The 12,471-nt window shown below is 38.6% G+C and overlaps 2 long non-coding RNA genes across 4 annotated transcripts in view; both read left to right on the forward strand.

The window, feature by feature from the left end:
* The first annotated feature begins 322 nt into the window (after positions 1–322).
* The window catches only part of LOC146459248 (uncharacterized), a 28,780-nt gene continuing 16,631 nt past the window's right edge, over positions 323–12,471 (forward strand). The window contains exons 1-4 of one of the 3 annotated variants that reach the window (XR_014858021.1): positions 323–434; positions 7,517–7,634; positions 8,326–8,488; positions 8,928–9,077. This is a non-coding gene — a long non-coding RNA (uncharacterized LOC146459248). Of the gene's footprint in view, positions 435–1,204; positions 1,366–7,516; positions 7,635–8,325; positions 8,489–8,927; positions 9,078–12,471 lie in introns of those variants that run through there. The other 2 variants (XR_014858020.1, XR_014858022.1) reach the window with 2 other exon arrangements.
* Positions 9,484–12,471, forward strand: part of LOC146459249 (uncharacterized) — a 38,147-nt gene continuing 35,159 nt past the window's right edge. The window contains exon 1 of the long non-coding RNA XR_014858025.1: positions 9,484–9,562. This is a non-coding gene — a long non-coding RNA (uncharacterized LOC146459249). The remainder of the gene's footprint in view (positions 9,563–12,471) is intronic.

Here is a 12,471-nt window from a genome sequence, read left to right on the forward strand (position 1 = left end):
TTCCCAAAAACTTAGGTCTTATTTCCTTTCCGAAAATCTTAGCTGACCTTTTTTCGGAAACGAAAAAACGAAACGACATTTTTATCAATCCGAAAACACCAGGCCTTAAATTTCCCATATCACGAAAGTTCGAGGCGAAAATTATTTTTAGAAAATTGTAGGGGATTAAGGCCTTCTGAACAGATAATTTACCGAAACGATCCATTGGGTGCCCCTGATTGTTACTCACTTGGCACGAGTCACGGAGCTTCGAATGCATTCTTGTTTTCTTTACGATGTTGCCATAGACAAATGCAAACATCCTGAAAATTTGTTTATTCAAATACTTTCTAAGTTTGGGCGTAAGAAAGGGCCGACACAGGCGGCTACAGGCTGTGAGAAAAAACGTGGTCTGCTCTGATCGACTCTCACTTCACGTTTTATCATTTAGAAAGGTAAGAAAATGAAAGAGTTTATCCCAAGTATTGTGTTATTCTTTACACGTCACTACATCAGCACATAGAACGTGGACTGAATTTTCTCGTTTCTCGTTTAACAGTTGTTTCACATGCTGACGTCCGATCTCACCCCACAGAAATGTAAACCGCCATGAGACTTAGTGATATGTGCGGTATATAAGAATTCATTCAATCATTCATTCATTCTACAAAAAAAAAACGAACAACATATCCGGAACAATAGTGTTAACTGCATTTTGTTTTGATCACCACACTTGACAGTTAGAATCATCACTTATAATCATCGTCGCAAAATATCTTTTTTATTTTTCACGATTTGTTCCTTGTAATCTGATCAATAGTCCGAAACTTACATGCTTAATCCTCGCGAGGTGGTCTCGGCACCCCTAAAATTTCGGGCACTGGTGCCGTATTATTTTTGGGCACGCTATGTTTACAGGTTTAAAATCAGGAGTGCCGTGCCAAAAAATTTGGCGACACCGTACCGAAATTTTGGAGCGCCGTGCCGATCTGTTTGCTCGTGTAAATGGGGCTTAAATTGCCGCCATTTTCCGTGGAAATTAGTGCTTTCAGTCTGACCTGATGACAGGCGCAGTGCCACCATCCTTCACCATGCGAAGTTCAGAAAAATTAATCAAGTAAATACGCATTGCCCCGCGTGTAACGGGAGTTTAACCACGGATTCACGTAAATTGTTTTTCACTTGGCACTAATCAGGGAGCTTTGAATGCATTCTTCTTTTCTTTGCGATGTTGCCGTAGACAAATGCAAACATTGATATCTTGGAAATTTGTTATTCAAATACCTTCTAAGTTTGGGCGTAAGAAAGGGCTGAACACAGGTGTCTACTAGCTTTGATCAAGAACGTAGTCTGCTGTGATCGACTTCCATTTTACGTTTTAGAAAGGTAAGAAAATGAAGGAGCCTATCACAAGTAGTGTGTTATTCTTTACCACTAGATTAGTGCATAGAACGTGGAATTTTCACATTTATCACTTTATTGTTTCGAGCGAAAACGAACAACATATGCGAGACAATGTTGTTAAATGCAGTCTGCTACATTTCAGGAGTTTCATCCACAAACATATCAATAAGAATCACAGTAAAATCACTTTGTACAGCATAATAAACAGCACCACTGGAAAGCACTCCTCAGTAGCTTTCATTTGAATAGTCACACTTTAAGATTTCATCCAGAAACTCTAGAGTTAAAAACTGCATAATAAACAGCACTGCTTTCATTTGAATGGTCACACTTTAGGATTTATTTCATCCACAGACTAAAGAATTATAACCCGTGCATGTTGGACAGTTATAAACAGCAGCACAGTAGCATACTGCCGGCTAAACACTTTCATTTGAAGGGCAGCACTTTACGATTTTATTTGTGGTCTTGCACGTTGTACAGCATAATAATCAGCGAAATACTCAGCGCTACTGTAATATACTTGTCAGTAGCTTTCACTCAGGGAGATAAGCCTCAAAGTCAGTAGAGACTGTACTGAGCTAAAACGAGTCAACTCATGGTTTGGCATGATGGAGTAAATAATTTTAACCTCCAAAAAGTTCAGCCCTGGCGGAGAGCCGGGGGTGGAGGGATCTTCGCACCTTCATGGGGAAGTAGGATTTCTGGATTGGTACATGTACTGTTTAAGAGACCTTTAGATATTTGATATGAGTACGATTACAAATACCAGGTTTGACTTCAAGGTTTAAGGAAACTGCTAGTGAGATCTATTCCACGAAGTTTCATCACAGTACTCTTTGTAAAAGACGAACTTGACGCAGTTGTTTTGAACGATGATGGCTAAGCTCTGTTGTGATTCCGACAAGAAAAGTTCACCTACGCTTTGAGGACTTGTGTTCGCCAGTTAACGCTGTTCTCACAAACCGGCTCGTAGTAATTTGACGACAGCTGTATGCTTTTCCACCAGAAAATGACATTTGTTCACTCACGCGTGCTCTTTCTATGTTGATAAAACTGGTACTCGCACTAGCGATCTAAAGGTGTCTAATGAAGTTACGTTGCTGTTCCTGTTACTGAGTATAATCGAGCCGTAAAACAAGGGAACGATTTGTCAGACAATTGATTTATCACCTCTTATGGATGACAATGAATTTGAGCCAAAAATGACGACGTTTTGTGTTTTGGATGATCACCACTTTCCATGCCAATTCAATAGCACCCCCTCCCCCCCTCTAGAATTTCAGTTTTGAAACACTATTTGTACACCCAACATATTACAATTTAACATGAGCGGTGTTTTTATTTTTAGTACCAACGCCTGATAATTTTAGTAAAGCAAAGAATAATATGATGGGGTTCTACAAAGAAAACTAAGCAATACCCAAGCAAAGCTTATATTAAAGAACTAGGATCACAAATTCTAACTGATCTGTCGAAAAATGCCAGCATTTTGCATTAAACTGCATGCCATTTTTTTGTCCAAAGTTTATTGAATCCAAAGAACAGAGAACACTTTATTGACTTGAACCACGGCATGTTTTCGTTTTCTTTAATTAAAATGTTTTCAAGAGCAACCCATGGCTGCTGCGCAACCATTTCACCTACATTCATTCACGCGGTAAAAGCCATTAAGTGCAAGCTGCCGCTAAAACTGTTTCTAAAAACGGATTTAAAATAATTTCGTATTATCCATTAAGTTTGGTAATTAGTTCGGAATAGTCTGTTACTTATGGTTACTTCAAATTCGAGTTTTGTTTTCTAACCCTCGTCATTTCTTCTTCTTTACGAATATGCTGAAAATCATGCAAATATTTTGAAACATTTATGAGGTTGTTCACCACGAAGCCTTGATGGCATTTTTGTATCGAATGAAACCTCGATGCGTTAAATTAGAATAGGTCCAAAGGAAAATAACCGAATACAGAATAGGTCCAAAGGAAAAAAACCGGGCTTAAAGTGTAATTCCCTTCTCAATAGTTCTGAAAAATTAAAATTCAAAGTTAAAAATAAATGAGTAGAACAATGTGTCACTGTTCCATATCAACTTAGCGCTAAATGACACTTTTGTGGCCACACACGAACCATTCTTTTAAAATTAAGCTTATTAGAAGAGTGAGTTGTTTCCTCCGTGGAAAACTAACCGAACTTGCCTACGAAAAGAACAGTCACTCGGCCTATTAAAACGAGATCGGTTTTCTTGTTGCATGCAGTGAATTCATCCGATTTTCATTGGTATGACACGAAATAAGGATATGAGACCTTGGAGCGGGTGGTATGACTCTCATCTCATTTTTATATTTCCAATAAACCAATACAGAGCCAGAGAGAACCGGAGGGGTATCGAATGGTCCCATTCAATTTTAAAGTGCTCGCAAAATTTGGCCTTTGCTCGAATTGCTCGCAAAAATTACACGGGTGCTCGCTTGCTCGTGCTCGCAAAAATTTTGCAACTGCTCGCATCCTTTTAAGAACAATTTGACAAGTGCTCGTGCTCACAAAAATAAACACACTGCTCGCATGCTCGCAAATGCTCGCAAAGACCATTCGATACCCCTAACAGGCATAAGATTCGTACCGAAAAAATGTTTAACGGTATCGTGTAACTTGACGCTCTCAACGATGGTGTGGAAAAAATATCCCCTTTCATTATTTCTTTCAAAGTGACATCTTTTGTCAATAAAATTGAAGTGCGTTCCCCCCTGAAAAAAGGTTGAGTATGAGTTTAAGTTCAGTGTTAAGCATGCTTATGGGTTTCAGCAGTTGCTTCAACATACCCTTCAACATTTTATTGAACTAAATGTCAGGGGGTGTTTGAGCGAGCCGTTCAGTATTGTTGAAAGTGTGAAAAATGTTAAAAGCCCGCGTTGAATCAAATTTAGTTTGGTTTAAACTTTGATTCAACATCGATTCAATTTTTTCTTTGTTCTCAATAATGTTGAATGGCATTGAAGCGTTTGAGCACTCCGTTCAACATTTTTCAAACATTTGCCCAATATCCGTTTAACGTTTGCTGAATGGCCTTAATGATTACAACCCAATATACAGTGATACTATAGCTGTATGGCCCCAGCATATGCATTTAATTGCCTTTATGATAACAACCCAATATACAGTGATACTATGGCTGCATGGCCCCAGCATATGCATTGAATTGCCTTTATGATAACAACCCTTGCAGTTACACTACAGCTGTGTGGTCTCGGCATATACAATAGCGGTGATTAATTTGCCCGTAATGAAAACCTATCGGTAACGACCCTTGTGATTGGTCAAACTTTGCACATATTGGCTCTCGCTCAAATGTGGTGTCCCACGGTAATCTTATATAACATACTAGCGCGTGAGTAGGTCCTCTAACACCTCGCTCCTGCTCAGATATGAGGGACTAGAGCCGTACCAATGAAGCTTCAACAAAGAACTATGACTTTTTAATGGTCCATCTACCCTTGGTCTGTTTATTTATTTATTTATTTATTTAGGACAGTGGATACAGGGTGCTCTCTGACAACATGGTGGTTTTAAGAAAGGCTCTGTACATAAAACGTACAAGCAAAAAGAGATCTAATTACAATAGTTACAATCTGCTCTACTAGATACATATGTCATAAGAACTTGTATAACTACAACATGTGAAAGCGTTCACTAATTAGTTTCATTGACATTCAATTTTAATTGCAAATAATCGACTGCCACAAATTATTGCGAGCTATTTGACAACTAAATAAACGTGTTAAAATTAATTTTTCATAACAGGATTGTAAATGTAAATTACAACAACCCATTTTACAGTTGTGTCCTTCGGATACGAGGCTGGGATAACTTTGTTTTCATACAAACCTCCCTGCTTTTCACGTGTAAATAGTTTTCATTTATATTTGAAAAAACAGGGAAGTTTGTATCAAGCAAAGTCACCGTCAATCTCGTTTCCAATCAAAAGGCTAGGTCACTAGGCATGCAATTGTAAAATGGGCCGTGATTGTTTCATGAGATGGACAGCCATTGGATGTTATTTATATGCATCTCAACGTGTTTTTTTTTAATAAACTAATTTGACACTCAAATATCGCATGAGCTTTTATGAGTAGAAAGATTGCTGGCCCAAATCATTTCACAGCATATTATTGATTGAGAATCCATGTCTACCTTTCCTCTCTGGTCTCGTCTATGCTCATCAGTTCAGGATTTTTAGGATATATAAAGGTAACACTAGAACGTAGAATAGTGTGTGTACTCAGTTTACAAGTGAGGTTTGGCCAGACAAAAACTGGAAAACTCACAGAATCATTAAACATGTCGTTTCCATTGGAGTTATCACTGAAGAGTTCATCCAAAAACTGAAAGTTATATATACCCGGGACAAGGTAATAAACAGTAAAGGCGTATTTTTTTAAAGAATTGGAACACTTAAGCATTTCATCCACAGACTCAAAAAGTTGAAACACCTGTACCCAGTTGTTCAAACAGTGGATGACTTTATCAAGCGGATGAAATGTATTGGTTGGATTACAGTTTATGCGCTGGACAGCGATTTATCCACTATACTTCTGAGTTAGTTCTGATAGATACGAGGGGGCTAGACCATTTAAACCTTCAAAAGTTATCAAACAAATCTTAAAAACTATGCGCTCTTGTACTTGCAGCCAATGTAGTTCAGTACTAGAGAGAAGTGTTCACGTTTAAGTGCCAGCCTAACGATTCCGGCTGCTACGTTTTCAACATGCTGAAGTCTCATCAATTTGTTTTTAGGCAGTCCATACAGTAATGAGTTGCAAAAGTCTAATCTGGAGATAGTAAAGGCATGTACAAGGATTTCAGTTATATGGCGACTGACGTATTTTTTTATGCGACTAATATTTCGAAGATGATAAAAACCTACTTTACATATAGCAGTAACATGGTTTTCAATAGACACGAAAGTACTGCGTTCCACCGGTTATTTAATTAATATGAGTCACACTTGGAGCAATTTCAGTCGAGTCGGTCGAAAATAATTTCGAGTTTGCTTTGGTTTCTCTTTGCTACGCTCTGTGAATTGTCCTATGACAACAACAGCAACAACATTATCAACCTGAACAACCTTTATTCTCCTCATGGTTTATTAGATAGATTGTTATAATTACATTCTTGTATAATAATTTTTTTTTTCATTCAGTTTCGAATAATTTTGAGGTAGATTGAGGATAGAGACCAAGCATATTACGTAATGATGTTTAGAAATTAACGACAGGTGAGGAAACAAAAATGAAGAGATTTAAAATAGGAAGAACTAAGGGAATAAGTTACAATAACTAATAAAAGAAGATTATGATGTTAGAGAAAAAATTGTTCCTTGATCCTATAATATTGTATCAAACAAAAAGGTTTCATTTTCAGGAATACAGGCTTTCGATTCCGTCTCGGAATCTTTGTCAAGTGGTGAAGGACGTTTTGTCACATGATTAAGTTGATAAAATATCACTGATAAAACGAATATGATATTTTGTTGTTACAAGTGTATGGTAAAAGTCAGCGAAAAGTATTTTTAAGAATTGTTCAGACAAGTTACTCGTAAGGTTATCGGCACAAAAGCTTACAAAGGAACAGCATAACGCCGTGTCATTACAAACACGGCTAATTTAGTTGTTGTTTTGCCAGTAGATTAGTTGGTTATGAATGATGCACACTTGTTTAGATTTGTTTATTTCTGTTCCTACACACTGTAAATACCTTTACACTGTAATCTTAGATTGGTTTGTAGTAGATAAGTGTCCTCAATTAACTTACCGTTTAGCTACAGTAAATACATCGACATGCGCTGATAAAGTTATTATAAAGTAATAATAAAGTTTATTAATCATTAGTCGTTTTCAGGTCACGTGACTAAGACATAATACAACGAAGTTTGTCGATAAGGAGACCGATAAAAACTACCTTCCCAAGTTACAGGAAAACTGGGCAAATGTTTTCCATTCAAACAAAAATATATCAAATTACATTATCAACGAGGTCAAGTCTCCTTGAGTAAGCTTACAATTCTATTTTTACAAAAAGTCCGTGGCACTCAATGTCTTTCACCACAATAGCATACCATGTTTTTTTCTTCTTACCTCAGCGCCGGTGCACGAGAAAAAGGCTCCGTCATGGAAAATTCCAAGTTGTTGTTGTTTCTGCTGGTGGTGGCCACTTTTGTTTCCCTTGGATCAAGCAGGCCGCTGTTGAAAGAAGATGAGGTAAGTTTTAAACAATTTTCGTCCTCAATCCTAGTGACTGGCGATCCAATCTCCTGCTCAGAGGTTGCTCTCCAGTTTAGACAGACTAAGCAAGCGACCGCTGGCCAGAAAGGGCGCAGGCAACTGGGGATAAGATTCTCTAACTGCCGTCGATTTACAGTTTTCTATGTTATATAATCTTATAGACCTTAAACGTCACTGAGTGGAACTACGAGCCGCGCGGGCGAGTGGTTTCACTGTCAGATTTTGAACATTTTATGGCGTCATTTGGTATAGACCATACAAAACTGCCTTAGATTTGTTTTTCCTCAACAACATCGAAAAAAGTAATAGCACACTTGCTTTATTTTCCGTTGATTCACCCATGAATGTTACATTAGATTAATTTATGTACATTGCGTTAACGCTAGCCTGTGAGCAAGTTCTCTATTAGGTCTGCCGTGAAAGGATTATAGTGAGAGCTACGAACGATGATAGCCGCGAGAGGATTGGGGCTGACCTAATAGAGAGCTTGCCTGGCCCCACTCCTCCCTTTCGGCGATATTTTTTCCCTTTTTATTGTCTTGCAACCTTCTGCTTCAACTCAATTTTACATTTCATGAGTGAGTGAGTGGTTGTGTTGATTTACTATTCCAAGATGTATTTTTTAAGTTCCGCAGCTTGCTAATAACGAATATCTGCTTGCTGACAGGATAAGTTTAACGAGGCTGACAAAGATGGAGATGGACTCGTTTCGCTAGAGGAGCTACGTGAGGCAATGAATGAAAGTAGCGGCCGTAGTGTCCCTATAATTATCGTTCAATCACACATGTCATATGCTGATAAAGACGGAGACGGGAACCTGGACCGCGAAGGTACATGGGAAGGGGTTTGGCTTAGGGACGAGGCATGTTGGGCCTTTTCATTTAGTCTAGGTCCACCATTTTTGAATGGTGCAAATTAAATGCAAGATACAGTGCTTTGTGGATGGAAGAAACGCGGAATCGGACATGTTGACTAATTTTGATTTATTCTAAATATAATCATAAAGAGAAAACAGAGCAGATGACTTTGGTGAAGGAAGTTTGGGAATGTTATCTTTAAGATTATCAAACAACGTGGTGAACTTTGGCTTTAAATTTCCCCTCGGATAACTAATGGTTCGAGAACCTAAATCAAAAGTTCGAAAGAGTGCTTCATCCGATTTTCAAACAGAGCTCGAAGCCGTTGCTTAAAAGAACTCGGCTCCAGTTTTGTCGACGCACTTCTCTGTGTTTGGCTTAACAGCACTGCTATATTTTTCTTCACTTACAGAATTTGAAGAGGTGCCAACGCTCTAAGAACGAAAGCGTGAAGTTACCTGCTGAAAGATAAACAAGGTGGTCGCAGAAGAGGACATAAACCTGATAGCTTGTAGTATACTGCGATCTTCATTGACAAAAATAAATGAGACTACGTTGGGTTAAGCTGTCGTCTCCTTACTGATCAATCCCCCAAGGATTCACGTAAATTGTTTTTCACTTAGCACTAATCACAGAGCTTTTAATGCATTCTTCTTTACTTTACGATGTTGCCGTAGACAGATGCAAACATCTTAATATAATAATAATAAGGCTTTATTCAATCTGATCAATGTAAACATCGATACCATGAACAGGAGATACCAGAGGTTATCCCTATCGAGGGTATCCCCTTTTAAATCAAAGCAATTCAAATCAGCTCAACTAAACACAACACAAATCAAATCAAATCAAATGTTAGTTTTTGAGGAGAGGGGAAAACCGGAGTACCCGGAGAAAAACCTCTCGGAGCAGAATAGAGAACCAAAAATCTTGGAAATGTTTTATTCAAATACTTTCTAAGTTTGGCCGTAAGAAACACAGGTGTCTACTTGCTTTGATCAAGAATGCGGTCTGCTCTGATTGATTCTCATTTTACGTTTTAGAAAGGTAAGAGAATGAAAGAGCCTATCACAAGTACTGTCTTATTCTTTACCATTCGATTAGTGCATAGAACGTGGACTTTTCACGAACAACATATGCGGGACAGTGTTGTTAAACACAGTCTGCCACACTTCAGAAGTTTCATCCACAAACATATCAATTAGAATCACAGTGAAATCACTTTGTACAGCATAATAAACAGCACCACTGGAATGCACTCCTCAGTAGCTTTCATTTAAAAGTCACACTTCAGGATTTCATCCAGAAACTCAAAAGTTAAAGACACGTTCTACGACATAATAACAGCACCGCTTTCATTTGAATAGTCACACTTTAGGATTTATTTCATCCACAGGATTTAAGCAAATCAGTGTGATTAAACCAGATTTAATCCACGAGATCAAACTCAACGTGGACCGACATTACAGATCCTCTCAGGCCCCCTATCCTATATCCCGGCATACACTACAACCCCTCTTTCCCTACGAAATAGAGCTTCAAAAGTACAACAGCGTCAAATCAATATAAACTGTCCAATGAGTTCAGATGAATCATTCAACGTATCTGTTCAAAGCACATCTCAATAGGTTCAACTTGATAACGCTTCGAAGCGTTCAAAAGTACATCTTGTAGTTCAACACAACACATCAATAAGTTCAACTTGGTAACACTTCAAAGTGTTTAAAAGTTCAGCCCAGTCTGTACACCTCGTAGTCATTTAAGTACTCTGGTGGCTTCCTTTCCGTGGTTGGTCTCACTGGTGGCTTTGCTACCCGTCTTGTGACACCTCCTTCTACGGCATAATGTCCAGTGGCTTGTCTCTCTGCAGCTGTGGTCTCAGCCTCTCTCAGGTACTTCTTCACATCAGTTACATTTCTCCTATAGTTGACTCCTTCAAGTGACGTTACAACAACTTCGCTCCCATACCTCCCACTAACATTGTGAGGGACGCTTTCAAACGTGGTTGATAACTTGTTTTCTTTCTTCTGCTTCAACCGGACTTGATCCCCGAGTTCTAGATCACTCTCTTGGGCTCTCCTCTTCTTTTCCGCATTGTCAGTTGTAGACTGTTTCATCTCCGCACCTTTGTCCCTTGCCTCGCTGTCGGTACAACCAGACTGTCTCAGCTCAGGAACCTTTGACCTGGCTTCTCGATCTGTTTAACAACCGTTTGGCTGGCGTAACACCTGTGGTACTATGTGGTGTTGTCCTGCAGGCTGTCAGGAACTTTCACAGCTCTGTCCAGAGGTTCTCCCTTTCTGTTTTGGCAATCTTCAGGGTCTTAAGCAGTCTTCTATTTTGTCGTTTAACCTCCCCATTCGCCTGGGGCCATAATGGAGTAGAGGTCCTGTGCTTTATGTCATTCTCCTTTAGGAACCCCTAAAATTCTTCGGAAAGAAACTGTAGACCATTGTCCGTTTTCAGAGACTGTGGTAATCCATGAGTGCAAAATATCTTCTCCAAGCTTTCGATGACTTTGGTGGATGTTACCGACGTCAGGATGTCAACTTCAAAGTACCGACTATAATAATCAACAACAACAACGACAAATACCTACTCTCCCGAAGGTAAGGGCCCCAATAAATCCGCTGCTAGGCCAATCCAAGTTTGGCTAGGGAATTCTGTATGTTTCAAAGGCTCTGGTGGAGTGGGCAGTCCAACTAGTTGACAGCTATGACATGTCTTACACCGATCTTCTACTTGTTTGTCAATTCCAGCCCACCAAAACCTTCGTTCGTACCCTTTGCTTTGTCTTTACCAAGAAATATTTTTATATGCACATAACAGCAATAAGATCAAATTAATAAATCTGTTAAAAAGTTATCTTAAAAATTTATAAGTAAATCAATTAAAAGCTATCTTAAAAAAGAATGTTTTGAGAGCTTGTTTAAAAGATGTGAGGATCTGAATGTTTCTGATCTCCGCCGGAAGACTGTTCCATAGTTTCGGAGCAGCCGACTGAAAGGCTTGGTCACCAAGCGTAGGTAGGCACCACACTTTGGCTGGTACCAACAGAGTTGCATTCCTGGACCTATGATACTACAGCTGTGTGGCCTCGGCATATACAATAGCAGTGATAAATTTATCTGTAATGAAAACCTAGCGGTAACGACCCTAAAATCCTAAATTTGTGGGTGGTCAAACTGCACGCATTGGCTCTTGTTCAAATGTGGTGTCCCTACGTAATCTTATATAACATACTAGCGCGTGAATAGGTCCTCTAAACCTCGCTCTTGCTCAGATGTGAAGGACCAAAGCCGCACCAATGAAGCTTCACACAAAGAACTATGACTTTCCATTAGTCCATCTACACTTGGTCTGTTTATTTATTTATTTATTTATTTATTTATTTATTTATTTATTTATTTATTTATTTATTTATTTATTTATTTATTTATTTACTTATTTATAATAGTGTATACAGGGTGCTCTCTGACAAAATGGTGGTTTTCAGAGAGGCCCTGTTACAAAAGCTACAAACAGATACAGATTTAATTACAATAGTTATAATCTACTCTACTAGATACATATGTCATAAGAACTCGTATAACTACAACATGTGAAAGCGAAATTCAAAAAGCTAGGATAAAATTGATAAATTCATCGTAGTCCATGGTAATACATAGTCCTGCTTAGATGTGGAGGACCACTCCTACTTAACAAAACCGTACCAAAGAACTATGTCGTTATTGATGGTCAATCTACACTTGGTCCCTGCTCAAAAAAATGTGATCTTCCACGAAGATATTCCTGTCATAAAACTAGCTTATAATGGGGTCATCAACAACAAGCCTCTTCTCAGCTGTCAATGGCCACCTTCAAATTTAATTTAACTATAACAATATAAATCATGATGGAAATAAGCAATAAGCATGGTTCACATATTAATTGTTGTCACCTGGTGTGATTTAGGG

This window comes from Pavona decussata, unplaced genomic scaffold, assembly GCF_977016875.1.
Source record: "Pavona decussata unplaced genomic scaffold, jaPavDecu1.1 SCAFFOLD_223, whole genome shotgun sequence".
NCBI lineage: Eukaryota > Metazoa > Cnidaria > Anthozoa > Scleractinia > Agariciidae > Pavona > Pavona decussata.